Genomic DNA, 10,935 nt, shown 5'->3' on the forward strand with positions numbered 1-10,935 from the left:
CCCCCCCCCGCCCCCAAATAAAGTCTGACACTGTTTCCACTGTTTCCCCATCTATTTCCCATGAAGTTATGGGACCAGATGCCATGACCAGATGCCATGATCTTAGTTTTCTGAATGTTGAGCTTTAAGCCAACTTTTTCACTCTCCTCTTTCACTTTCATGAAGATAGCTTAAATAGTCTTAACAAAGAAGAGCAGATCTTGAGATATCACACTTTCTGATTTCAAACAATACTACAAAGCTATAGGGATCAAAACAGCATAGTACTGGCACAAAACATACGTCGATCAACTGGACAGAATAGAGAGTCCAAAAATGAATCCACACTTGTTTATCAATGAATCTATCACATGGGAACCAAGAATACAAAGTGTGGAAAAGATAGCCTCTTCAATAAAGGGTTTTGGGAAAACTGGACAGCTACATGCAAAAGAAACTGGACCACTATCACACCACATACAAAAATAAACTCAAAATGGATTTAAAAATTAAAGGTACATAAAATTTGGAAGATAAAATCTGGAACATAAAATTTCTTGAAGACTACATAAACCAAATGCTCTTTGACATTAGAATTAGCAGTATTTCTTTGGCTATGTCTTCTTGGCCAAGAGAAATAAAAGCATAAATAAATGGAACTATTCAAACTGAAAAACTGTTTCACAGTAAAGGAAACTGTCACCAGTATGAAAAGGCAGGGCTTCCTTGGTGGCTCCGTGGTAAAGACCTGCTGCCAATGCAGGAGACACAGGTTCGGCCCCTCGTCTGGGATGACACCACATGCCACAGAACAACTAAGCCCATGTGCCACAGGTACTGTACCTGTGCTCTAAAGTCTGGGAGCTGCAATTACTGACCCAAGTGCTGCAACTGTTGAAGCTCTCATGCCACAGAGACCCCTGATCCTCAATAAGAGATGCCACTGCAATGAAGAGTAGCCCCCACACTCTGCAACCAGAGAAAAGCTTGAACAACAGCAAGGACCTGGCACAGCCACAAATAGATGTCAGGAGCTGTGTTAGGCATTACTGACAAAATGGAGGCACAGCCCCCAGCCCCCTCTCCTCATTCCGCAGGCATGGACCTGGGATTAAGGAATTAGGCCTTGTAATTCTGACTTGTCTTTTCCTCTCCTCGGCTGAGTTGACTGAAAAAGAATATTAAGGTGCTTATTGTTCTTGAGAGGAGCATGAGAAGGCAGAAAGCCTTCTGCAGCTGTGCTCAGAAAATAATTCATAAAGTTAATCATTGACATTTGTTCAAGGACTTTTACAAAAGAGTGTTCCAGGATGAGCACATAGGCCATAGCTTGAGGCCATGGGAGGGATTGCTATCTGAAGCCTATTTGTGAGAAGAATGTTTACGGCAAAGGAGTTTACTGAATTTAGGGCTTAGAAATAATTAAAACAGTTAGAAGTTAAAGATTTAAGGAATGTTGTAAAGTTAGCATATTTTACTATAGCTAATAGAAGTTAGGAATTTTTAGAGACACTATAGCTAGAAGCCTTTTTAAGAGATAGTGAACTTAGGATGTTAGGGGCAAACAGGATTTAGGAAGATAAATAGTAAACTGAGGAATGTAGCATGAGTTACAGTGTAATCACAAGTTACCTATAGGACACATTAGAGGAGGTAGATAATAGATGATAAGGCTGATTCTGAGAGAATCACTATAGCAGGAACTCCATTTGAAGAGCAACAATGATTTATGGAGATAATAAATCTGGGAGAGGGGGAACTGAAAATGTCAAACCTCTGGCCTAATGTTTTTGTAAAAGTATAAAAAAGAATCTTAAACTTGAAATAAACAGGCAGTCCAAAAAAAATGAGAGGCTGTCTCATTTCTATCGCCGACACCGTTCATCTTTTCAGGTTGAATCCCTGGCTGCTGGAGCTGGACTCCGGCAAATAAATAAATAAATAAAATTATTTTAAAAAATGAAAAGACAGCACACTGAATGGAAGAAGATTTGCAAATGACATAGCTGATAAATAGTTGATTTACAGAATATAGAAATAACTGATAGAAGTTAATATCAAGAAAATAAACCCAATTTAAAAATGGGCAAAGAAACTGGATAGACATTTTTCCAAAGAAGACAAATAGATGGTCAACACACACATGGAAAGATGCTCAGCTTACTGATCTCAGGGAAAGGCTAATCAAACCCCAGTGAGATATCACTTCAACTCTCTGAATGTCCATTATCAAAAAGAAAATGGAGTATTAATAAGAATGTGAAGAGAAGGGCATGTTTGTGCACTGCTGGTGGCAATACAATGGAAAACATTATGAAGATTCCTCAAAAAATTAAATTTAGAATACATACATATTTCTGAAATGGCTTGAAGCTCTTGATGTTTAAATTAATTTTATTTATTTTATAAATAAAAATATTTATAAATATTTTATATTTATAAAAATATAAATTCTTATATTTTTGAGAAAGCTAAAAGTTTTTTCAATATTTAATCTGTGTAAAATATATTCTAATCAATCAAAATGGTATTTTCATGGCTTCTCATCAAAGATAACTTTGACTCAATTTCTTCATTAGTTTTAGCAAAGACTTAATCATCATTTTAAGAACTGTATTTTTACTCCATAGGTTCAGTTTTCAGGTGAGTAATAGAGAACCATTGAAAATTCATAAACTAGGGAGGGCCAGAGCTATGATTTCAGACCTTATTCTAGCAGCAGTGTCCATGACTAAATAAGAGGAAGTAGCTAGGAAAATGCTAGAATAATAGTGGCCACGGTAGTTCAACATTATAGTTCAGTTTAAACATGAAATCCAGAAATAATGTGGTGGCTGAGGGACATGGATGAAGGACATTGTGATTGTAGATGCTGTGGCTTAGCGTAAGAGAAATGTTGAATATATTCTGGAGGGTTTCAGGCAAAAAAGAACTTGCTTTTCAGAAAGAGCCATTGAGTTTTTTCTATGTACTCTGCACTGTTCTGAGATTCATTAGCAAAATAGTGAACATGGTAGAATAAATGTTTGTCTTTAGAGAATTTACAATTTATAGAGGAACACAGGAATTAAAGGAAGAAGTCTGTTGAATGTTATAAGGGAGACCCTACTGGAATTTATGATAATATAAATAATGACAGCTGACACTTAATGACTATTCACCATATGCCGGGTACAGTGCCATCCATTTCACTTAGGTATTTTTTCATCTATTAACACAACAGCCCAATGAAAGAGGTGTTCTCTTTACCATCCCTATTTTAAACATTTGAAAGGAGAGGTTAAGTAAATTGTTCCAAGTGTTGTAGTTAGTAAGAATAGAAGAAGGAAGACAAGATTCCCAACACTCTCTCTAATTCCATAGGCCCCTGCTCCTTTCTCAGAGAAGGCAATGGCACCCCACTCCAGTACTCTTGCCTGGAAAATCCCATGGACGGAGGAGTCTGGTGGGCTGCAGTCCATGGGGTCGCTACAAGTCGGACACAACTGAGCCACTTCATTTTCACTTTTCACTTTCATTCACTGGAGGAGGAAATGGCAACCCACTCCAGAATTCTTGCCTGGAGAATCCCAGGGACGGGGGAGCCTGGTGGGCTGCCGTCTATGGGGTCGCACAGAGTCAGACACGACTGAAGCGACTTAGCAGCAGTCTGCTCTTTTCTATGGTGAGAAAAGATTGGTAACTTTAGTTATTGTTATTGTTATTGAATAACTATTGTTATAGTTATTGAAATGTTACAGAAAATGACCAAGCAGGAGAATCAGGTAGAATTTTGGGTATATATTAAGAAGATAAACACTAGAAAGGATATACAACATTACCAATAATTTCAGAAATATCAATAATTTCAGAAATGAGAGAGAACAGCAGAAATGAGTTACTTCAACATTTGAAGCATTTTAGAAAAAGAAATAAAGAACTCTGGAATTAGGACCCTTGCAGAAAACGTGTCCACTTAGTAAATGGGCGTAAAGAGAGAATGAAGTAATATAGTAACTTTCCCTTCAGAGGTGAAGATAATAAGGAGGTTGAGAATATACTTTGATTCACCTAAGGGATGCACAATCCCTAGAGTAAAGTGAAAAATGAGTAAGAGAGTGAGTCCATAAAGAACTAAAAAGAGATCATGAATGGGGATCAATAATCTTATTCCCTGTTTTCATCTAATCTACTCCCTGGGGAAAAGACTCAGCAAGCATCTAGCCTGTTTTTTTAACCAAATGCATTACATCATGACAGTCACATTAAATCTTTGATGTCCAATCAAATAGCAAGTGTGAAAACAAGAGGCTTAATTTTTCTATACTGCTTGAAAGAACTGAAAATGATTATCAGAGATCACAGTAGTTCACAGAGATTTCAAGGGCATATGTCGATGCCGTCTCATCAGAGAATCAAAGAAATCAAGTCTTAGGAACTGGAAGTTGCATCTCCAGTATCAACTGGGTAAAGACAACTGATAAGGGAGCCAATCTTGAGGTTTTCTGAACTAAGGAGTGTGCATTTCTGAATCCAGTTTATAGTAATGTATTCCCCTTTTTGAGTGGAAAGTCCAGGGACCTGATATATTCCCCCTCTTTCTCATTTTGTCCAGTTCTGTGAATAAAGTGAAACTAGTGGAAGCATCTGTTGGAGAGGGATCAGAAAATATTCAGAAACACGAGGGGACACAAACGACATATAAGTCAGGAAGTTTCCTATAAGTAGGTGTAACTCTCTCCTACCTGTATGGCTTTTGCTCTGTGACAAAAGGAGTAACGTATTTCTCATAGATTCCGGTTCCTTCATCTTGGTTTAGAACAGTGCTCTTGGTTCCTACCACATCAGGTCTAACCTGTATTAGAAGAAAACACCAGGCTGTTGTTAGGGTCACTGCCTCAGTTATCCTGGTGAGGGAAGAGTCCAAGTGAATGAGGAAATGTTGAGATGACAGTAGAACAATGGTATCCTAATCCATCCCTCTTCCCCTCGGATTTTCCAGGAGGTATGCTTGCATATGACAGGACTGGGCTTCCCTCTGTTTGTGATGTACTTTGCTATATTTAGCCTATAACAGCTCTAATAATGGCATCTCTGGTGGCTCAGTTGGTAAAGAATCCACATGCAATGAGGGAGAACAGGAACAATCCCTGGGTTGAGAAGATCCCCAGGAGGAGGGCATGGCAACCCACTCCAGTATTCTTGCCTGGGAGATTCCATTGAAAGAGGAGCCTGGCAGGCTGCAGTCCATGAGATCCCAAGAGAATTGGATAAAATTTAGTGACTAAAAAAGAAAAACAACAGTGCTCTTTTGTAGGATGCAATACTGTGGAAGGGCCAAGTTGTTCTCTAATGGAATCCTTTCTCCTGTGTCCACAGATTCCCTTAGAGAAGAATGGCTCCTGGAAATTATTCTTTTGTGACTGAATTTATTCTGTTGGGATTAACAGACCAACCAAATCTCCAACTCCCTCTATTCTTCCTGTTTTTAGGAATGTATATGATCACTGTGTTGGGAAATTTGAGATTGATAATCCTAATTGCACTGAATTCACACCTACACACCCCCACGTACTTTTTCCTCTTTAACTTGTCCTTCAAATATCTCTGTTATTCTTCTGTATTTACACCCAAAATGCTGATTAACTTCACATCAAAGAAGAATTTTATTTCTTACATGGGGTGCATGGCTCAGCTCTACTTCTTCTGTCTTTTTGTCATTTCGGAATGCTATGTGCTGACATCAATGTCCTATGGTTACTATGTGGCCATCTGTAACCCACTTTTGTATAATGTTGTTATGCCCCCTAAAGTGTGTTCCAGCCTTATGCTTGGTTCCTACTTGATGGCATTTTCTGGTGCCATGGCTCACACTGGATGCATGCCAAGGCTAACCTTCTGTGATGCAAACACCATCAACCATTATTTCTGTGAGTCCACCCTTTGCTCCAGCTCTCCTGCACAAGTACCTATGTCAATGAGCTTGTAGTTTTCATTGTGGTGGGCATCAACATCATTGTGCCCAGTTTCACTATCTTTGTCTCTTATGGTCTCATCCTCACCAACATCCTCCACATCAAGTCCACAGAGGGCAGGTCCAAAGCCCTCAGCACCCAGTTCCCACATCATTGCTATTTCTCTGTTCTTTGGATCATGTGCCTTTATGTATCTCAAACCATCTTCTGCTGGGTCTATGGACGAGGAAAAAATTCTCTTCTGTCTTTTATATGAATGTGGTTGCCATGATGAACCCCTTGATCTATAGCTTGAGAAATAAAGTTGTGAAAACTGCTCTAAGAAAAACTCTAAGTAGGAGATAATTTTGAATAGACTAGAGTATTTCTCTGTGCAGCTGGTCAAAGGCAAGAGGTTTTGTGTTTAATCATAGTAATTTTATTGAAAATATTTCTAATTCTTTTTCACCATGTGGCAGAATATCTGAGTCATCTCTCAATTTATTTCCAATTTTTCAGAATAGGTCTCTTTTTTCTTGCCCACTAGCACAATTTCCTTTCCTCACTTTCTCCCTTTTATTAATATTCAAAAAATTATTAAATCTGTTTTTTCTTTCAGTTTGAATGTTTTTGCCTGTAGAAATAACAGACAGGTCTACTGATGATCAAATCAGGGAACTTGAGATTTACATTGTGTCTTCATGGATATCTTATCCACAACCTGCCATTGGAAGCATGAATCAATGTTTTCTCTTCTCTTCCTTCTTGTCTTCCTTGAGCAAGAATGTATTTCATTTAATCCCTGAGATATAGGTTACATAATGACTGCTACATAAATACTTAACAAAATTGTTAAGTATAAACAATTTTGTTTTTGCTGACAGTACACATTTTGCTTTTTTCACAAAGAATTTTCTTACTTTTATACAGCCAGTCCTTCACATAACAGATTGTTAACATATCCTACCTGGATGGGAAAGTATAGCTCAGAGTAATTATTGCTTTATTACAGTTGTATATCTTTTAATGAAAACATCTAGACTAAATTCAATTTTATGATTTAAAATCTATTAATCTCAGTATACTTTGCTTATACTTTATCTTATTTTTTTGTTTCAGTAAACACGGCACAGAAGAAAATATTCTAATTTGAAATTTGACTGTGTTTTGTCCCTGGATGGTACATGAATTTTTCCCAGGATGGGTACTTTTTAGTTGTTTTTTGTTTATGAAAGTAGTTTATTTTGTTCTTGTTGTTGTTGGGAAATGGGAGGCCTTATGAATCTGAATATTGGGGAGATGACTGGCTTAAGTAAGAATGTTATTTCTTCCAAAAAATAAGAAAAATAAATGGAACACTTGCAAGTGTTTTTAATGCAAGGAACAGGGCTATGGGAGATTAAAGAGTCCAGAATCCTGTCATGAGCCCAAGCCACGTTGTCAATAAATAAGAGGTTTTTTGGGGGAGTTCTTATGAGGCTTAGGAATTGTATTTAAACATGGGTTTTTACCTATTCCATCTAGTACATTAACTATTTAGTCCATAAAGCTTTCATAAACTTATGATACACAGCAACAAATCAATAGCAGTGTTTTTTGAAATGAGGGTAGAAAAGTTGTGGTTACATATGAGGAGAAAGTTAGAGGACTTTTTTCAGAAGATAAAATAATTATTAGTGATTAAAACTCAAATTAGGGGTAAGGAATCTAGGATATAAATTTTTAAAAATAAAAGCCTCTTTTTTATGATTCTCCTCTTTTTTTCTGAAGGCCTAGAAATATGAAGGAGATCACAAGATTTCTGTGGGTAGGATGAAAACTTATTTGATAATTAAAAAATTAAACTCACTAACCTCCATCACTGTGTGTGACGTGGGCAAAACGAAATCATTTCTGCTTTTGTTGGCTACTTCCTCATGGATTTTCAGTTTTAAAATCCTCAAATTGCTGTTAGAAAATGATAATTTGAAAGAAATATTTAGAGACTAGCTCAAGTTATGACTGTCTTTTAGGATGTTGGATTACTTTCCTTTTGAGAAAATATGGGGAAATAGTTACTCTAAAATGCTTAAATGACTCTGAGCACAGTTGATCATTTATGTCCTACTCTTTGTGACCCAGTGGACTGTAGCCTGCTGACTCCTCTGTCCATGAAATTTTCCAGGCAGGAATACTGGAGTGGGTTGCCAGAAGTTTGTTGCATATGCTGAGGTACGTACCCTCCATGCCTACTTTCTGAAGAATTTTTTTGTCATAAATCAGTGCTGAACTTTGTCAAAAGTTTATTGTGCATTTAATGAGATGATCATATTGTTTTTATTCTTCAATTTGTAGATGTAGTGTATCACATTGATTGATTTGCAGATATTGAAAAATCCTTGCTTCCCTGGGATGAATCCCACTTGATCATGGTATATGACCTTTTTAAAGTATTGCTGGATTCAGATTGCTAGGATTGTGTTTAGGATTTTTGCATCTATTTTTCATCAATAATATTGGCCTATAGTTTGTGCGTGTGTGTGTGTGTGTGGTATCTTTGTCTAGCTTTGGTAGCAGGTCTTGGTGGCCTAATAGAATGAGTTTGAAAGTTTTCCTTACCTACCAACATTCCTCCAAAGAACTCAGTCTTCTCAGAGTAAGAGGAGGTGAAAGTAGATTGTAAAATAATTACCAATTTGTTCTCCCTTAGTATTATAAAGTTTTCTGCAATTAAAAATGTTGGGCATATATTTCCAGGATTGTAATCTGATTTTTAGTATTTTTCTTAAGAGCCCTCATCTGGTAAATTCCCTAAAGCAATTTGTTGTTGTTGTTAATTATTTCAAATCTTATCCAAGTCAAAAATTCCCACCAATGGGAGCTGGTTACTTAGATTATCTTGAAAACATTTTAAAATGCTTCCAAAACATTTCCAAATGATAAAATCCCCAATCTCTGACAAGGACCTACTCAGACACAAATAACATTCCTCCTTAATTCACAGGAGAGTTATCAGAAATTGACTCAGAGATTGATTTTTCACACTGTGGTAGTTTTCATTCAGAAGAATATTGTTACTTTTAGGACAGATGAAATTAGTAAGGCTTTCTTTTCCCCTTTAGGAAAAAGACCTTTAGACCCAATATTCTTTTTCTTCATCTATCATCTATTATGTTGTAGACTGTTTGGCGAATTCATGATCTAACAGATCTCATAGGCAAGAAACTGTTCCTGTAAGTGGTTCATTGATAGGATAGTTGATATCGTAAATAGCATAAACCCCAGATTAATGCACTTTTCAAATAACACATGTACTGTTACGCTGTGGGATTTGTGTAAGACACATTTCTGCATCCTATTTTTCATTCTTTCATCTGTTCAGAAATTTCTGGCTATGGAATTTTTTTGAGGAAGTGAAAGGGCACTCAGATTGGCCACTTGGTTCTGAAGAGGACATGAAAACTGAGCATTGATCACAAGAATCATGGATTGACAGGTCCTTTTTCTGCTTCATTATGTTTACTTAGGGTCTGAGAAACACAGTTAGTTTAGTCAGCTTTTAATACATCATAACTTCCACTGGGATCTTTACTGTGTATAATCAGACTTTCTTTGAGATGGAGAGCCAGGACTGGTACAAGAATTTCCCTGAAGAGAGCCTAATGTCTCTTATTTAATATTAATATCATAAGCATTTGTGAAGTTTCCTGGGGGCATTTCTAACCTCTGTTCATAGAATTAGTAATTTTTTCTTTACATTGGATTCTTTTCCAAAATGCTACATCATGAATCATACCTTCTCTTACCTAATTTAGTTAGACTAGTAGATTTAAATATTACACAATATATTAGAAAGATTCAAAACAAGAGGTACGGAGCTATGAAAAAATTTCAAAAAACCCCAAAATTTTAAATGGCATACTCTTAATTTTTATTCGTTAAAAATTCAGTGCCTGTTGGTATTTTCCATCACTCTCTTAGGAATTGTTATGAAGATAAATAAATAAATAAATCACTTAATTTTGGTAGTACAAGTTACTGTTTTGTCTGTGGGGAAACTACTTTTTTTGAGCAATTTGAAGATTTTTTTTTTTTTTTGAGAGTTTGATGCTTTTCTACTAATAAGAGATTGTAAAATTATAATCTTCCCCTCCTTCCATTAAATGTAAGCAATGTGTGTATATAGACTTATAAATGTTTATTTTTCACATACAAACACATGTATAGTTCTAAAATAGGTTAAGCTTCCCAAAGCAATTGCATTGTCTCAGAAAAGTAAACATTCTCCAATTTTCTTTTTTTAGGTTTTTCAGAAGGTTAAAATTTGTACAATAGTTAATTGGTGCAAAATACTTCATAAATCAAACTGGTCTTTTTATAGCTTCTCATCAAAGGTTACTCTGACTCAATTTATTATTTAGTTTTAACCAAGATTTAATCATAACTTTGAGAAGTATATTTTTATTATATTGCTTGAATTTTCAAGTGAGTAATGGAGAACTGAAAGGTTGTTGCTGAATCATGAAAGACATCAGGATTCTTGGCCTCTGGAGGAGAAGAATTCAATTCAAGGCCAGAGACAAGGCTTGATTGCTCAGAGCTTTTGTGTAATAAAGTTTTATTAAAGTATAAAAGAGATAGAGAAAGCTTCTGACATAGACATCAGAAGGGGGCAAAAGAGTACCCCTTGCTAGTCTTTAGCCTGATGTTATATAGCTATTAGCAATCTGCTAATTAAAGAAGGGAAATGTCTCAAAACTCAGAGAATGGCAACAGGGCCCTCACCCACAACATGCATTGAGATAACATTGGCATTCCAGGCCACAAAATGATTGACATGAATCTTGAAGAAAGGCAGATTTCCATACAAATATATAGTTTAATTAACACAGATTAGGAGAACAATATATGAGTATAACATACTGGTTTATCAGGTGGAACCAACTTGCTGCTGCTGCTGCTGCTGCCAAGTCGCTTCAGTCGTGTCCGACTCTGTGCAACCCCATAGATGGCAGCCCACCAGGCTCCCCCATCCCTGGGATTC

The 10,935-nt window shown here is 36.5% G+C and overlaps 1 pseudogene; it reads left to right on the top strand.

The window, feature by feature from the left end:
- The first annotated feature begins 5,353 nt into the window (after positions 1–5,353).
- On the top strand, positions 5,354–6,278 carry LOC104994073 (annotated as a pseudogene).
- The last annotated feature ends 4,657 nt before the right edge of the window (positions 6,279–10,935 follow it).

This window comes from Bison bison, unplaced genomic scaffold (assembly GCF_000754665.1).
Source record: "Bison bison bison isolate TAMUID 2011002044 unplaced genomic scaffold, Bison_UMD1.0 scf7180017849655, whole genome shotgun sequence".
Taxonomy (NCBI): domain Eukaryota; kingdom Metazoa; phylum Chordata; class Mammalia; order Artiodactyla; family Bovidae; genus Bison; species Bison bison.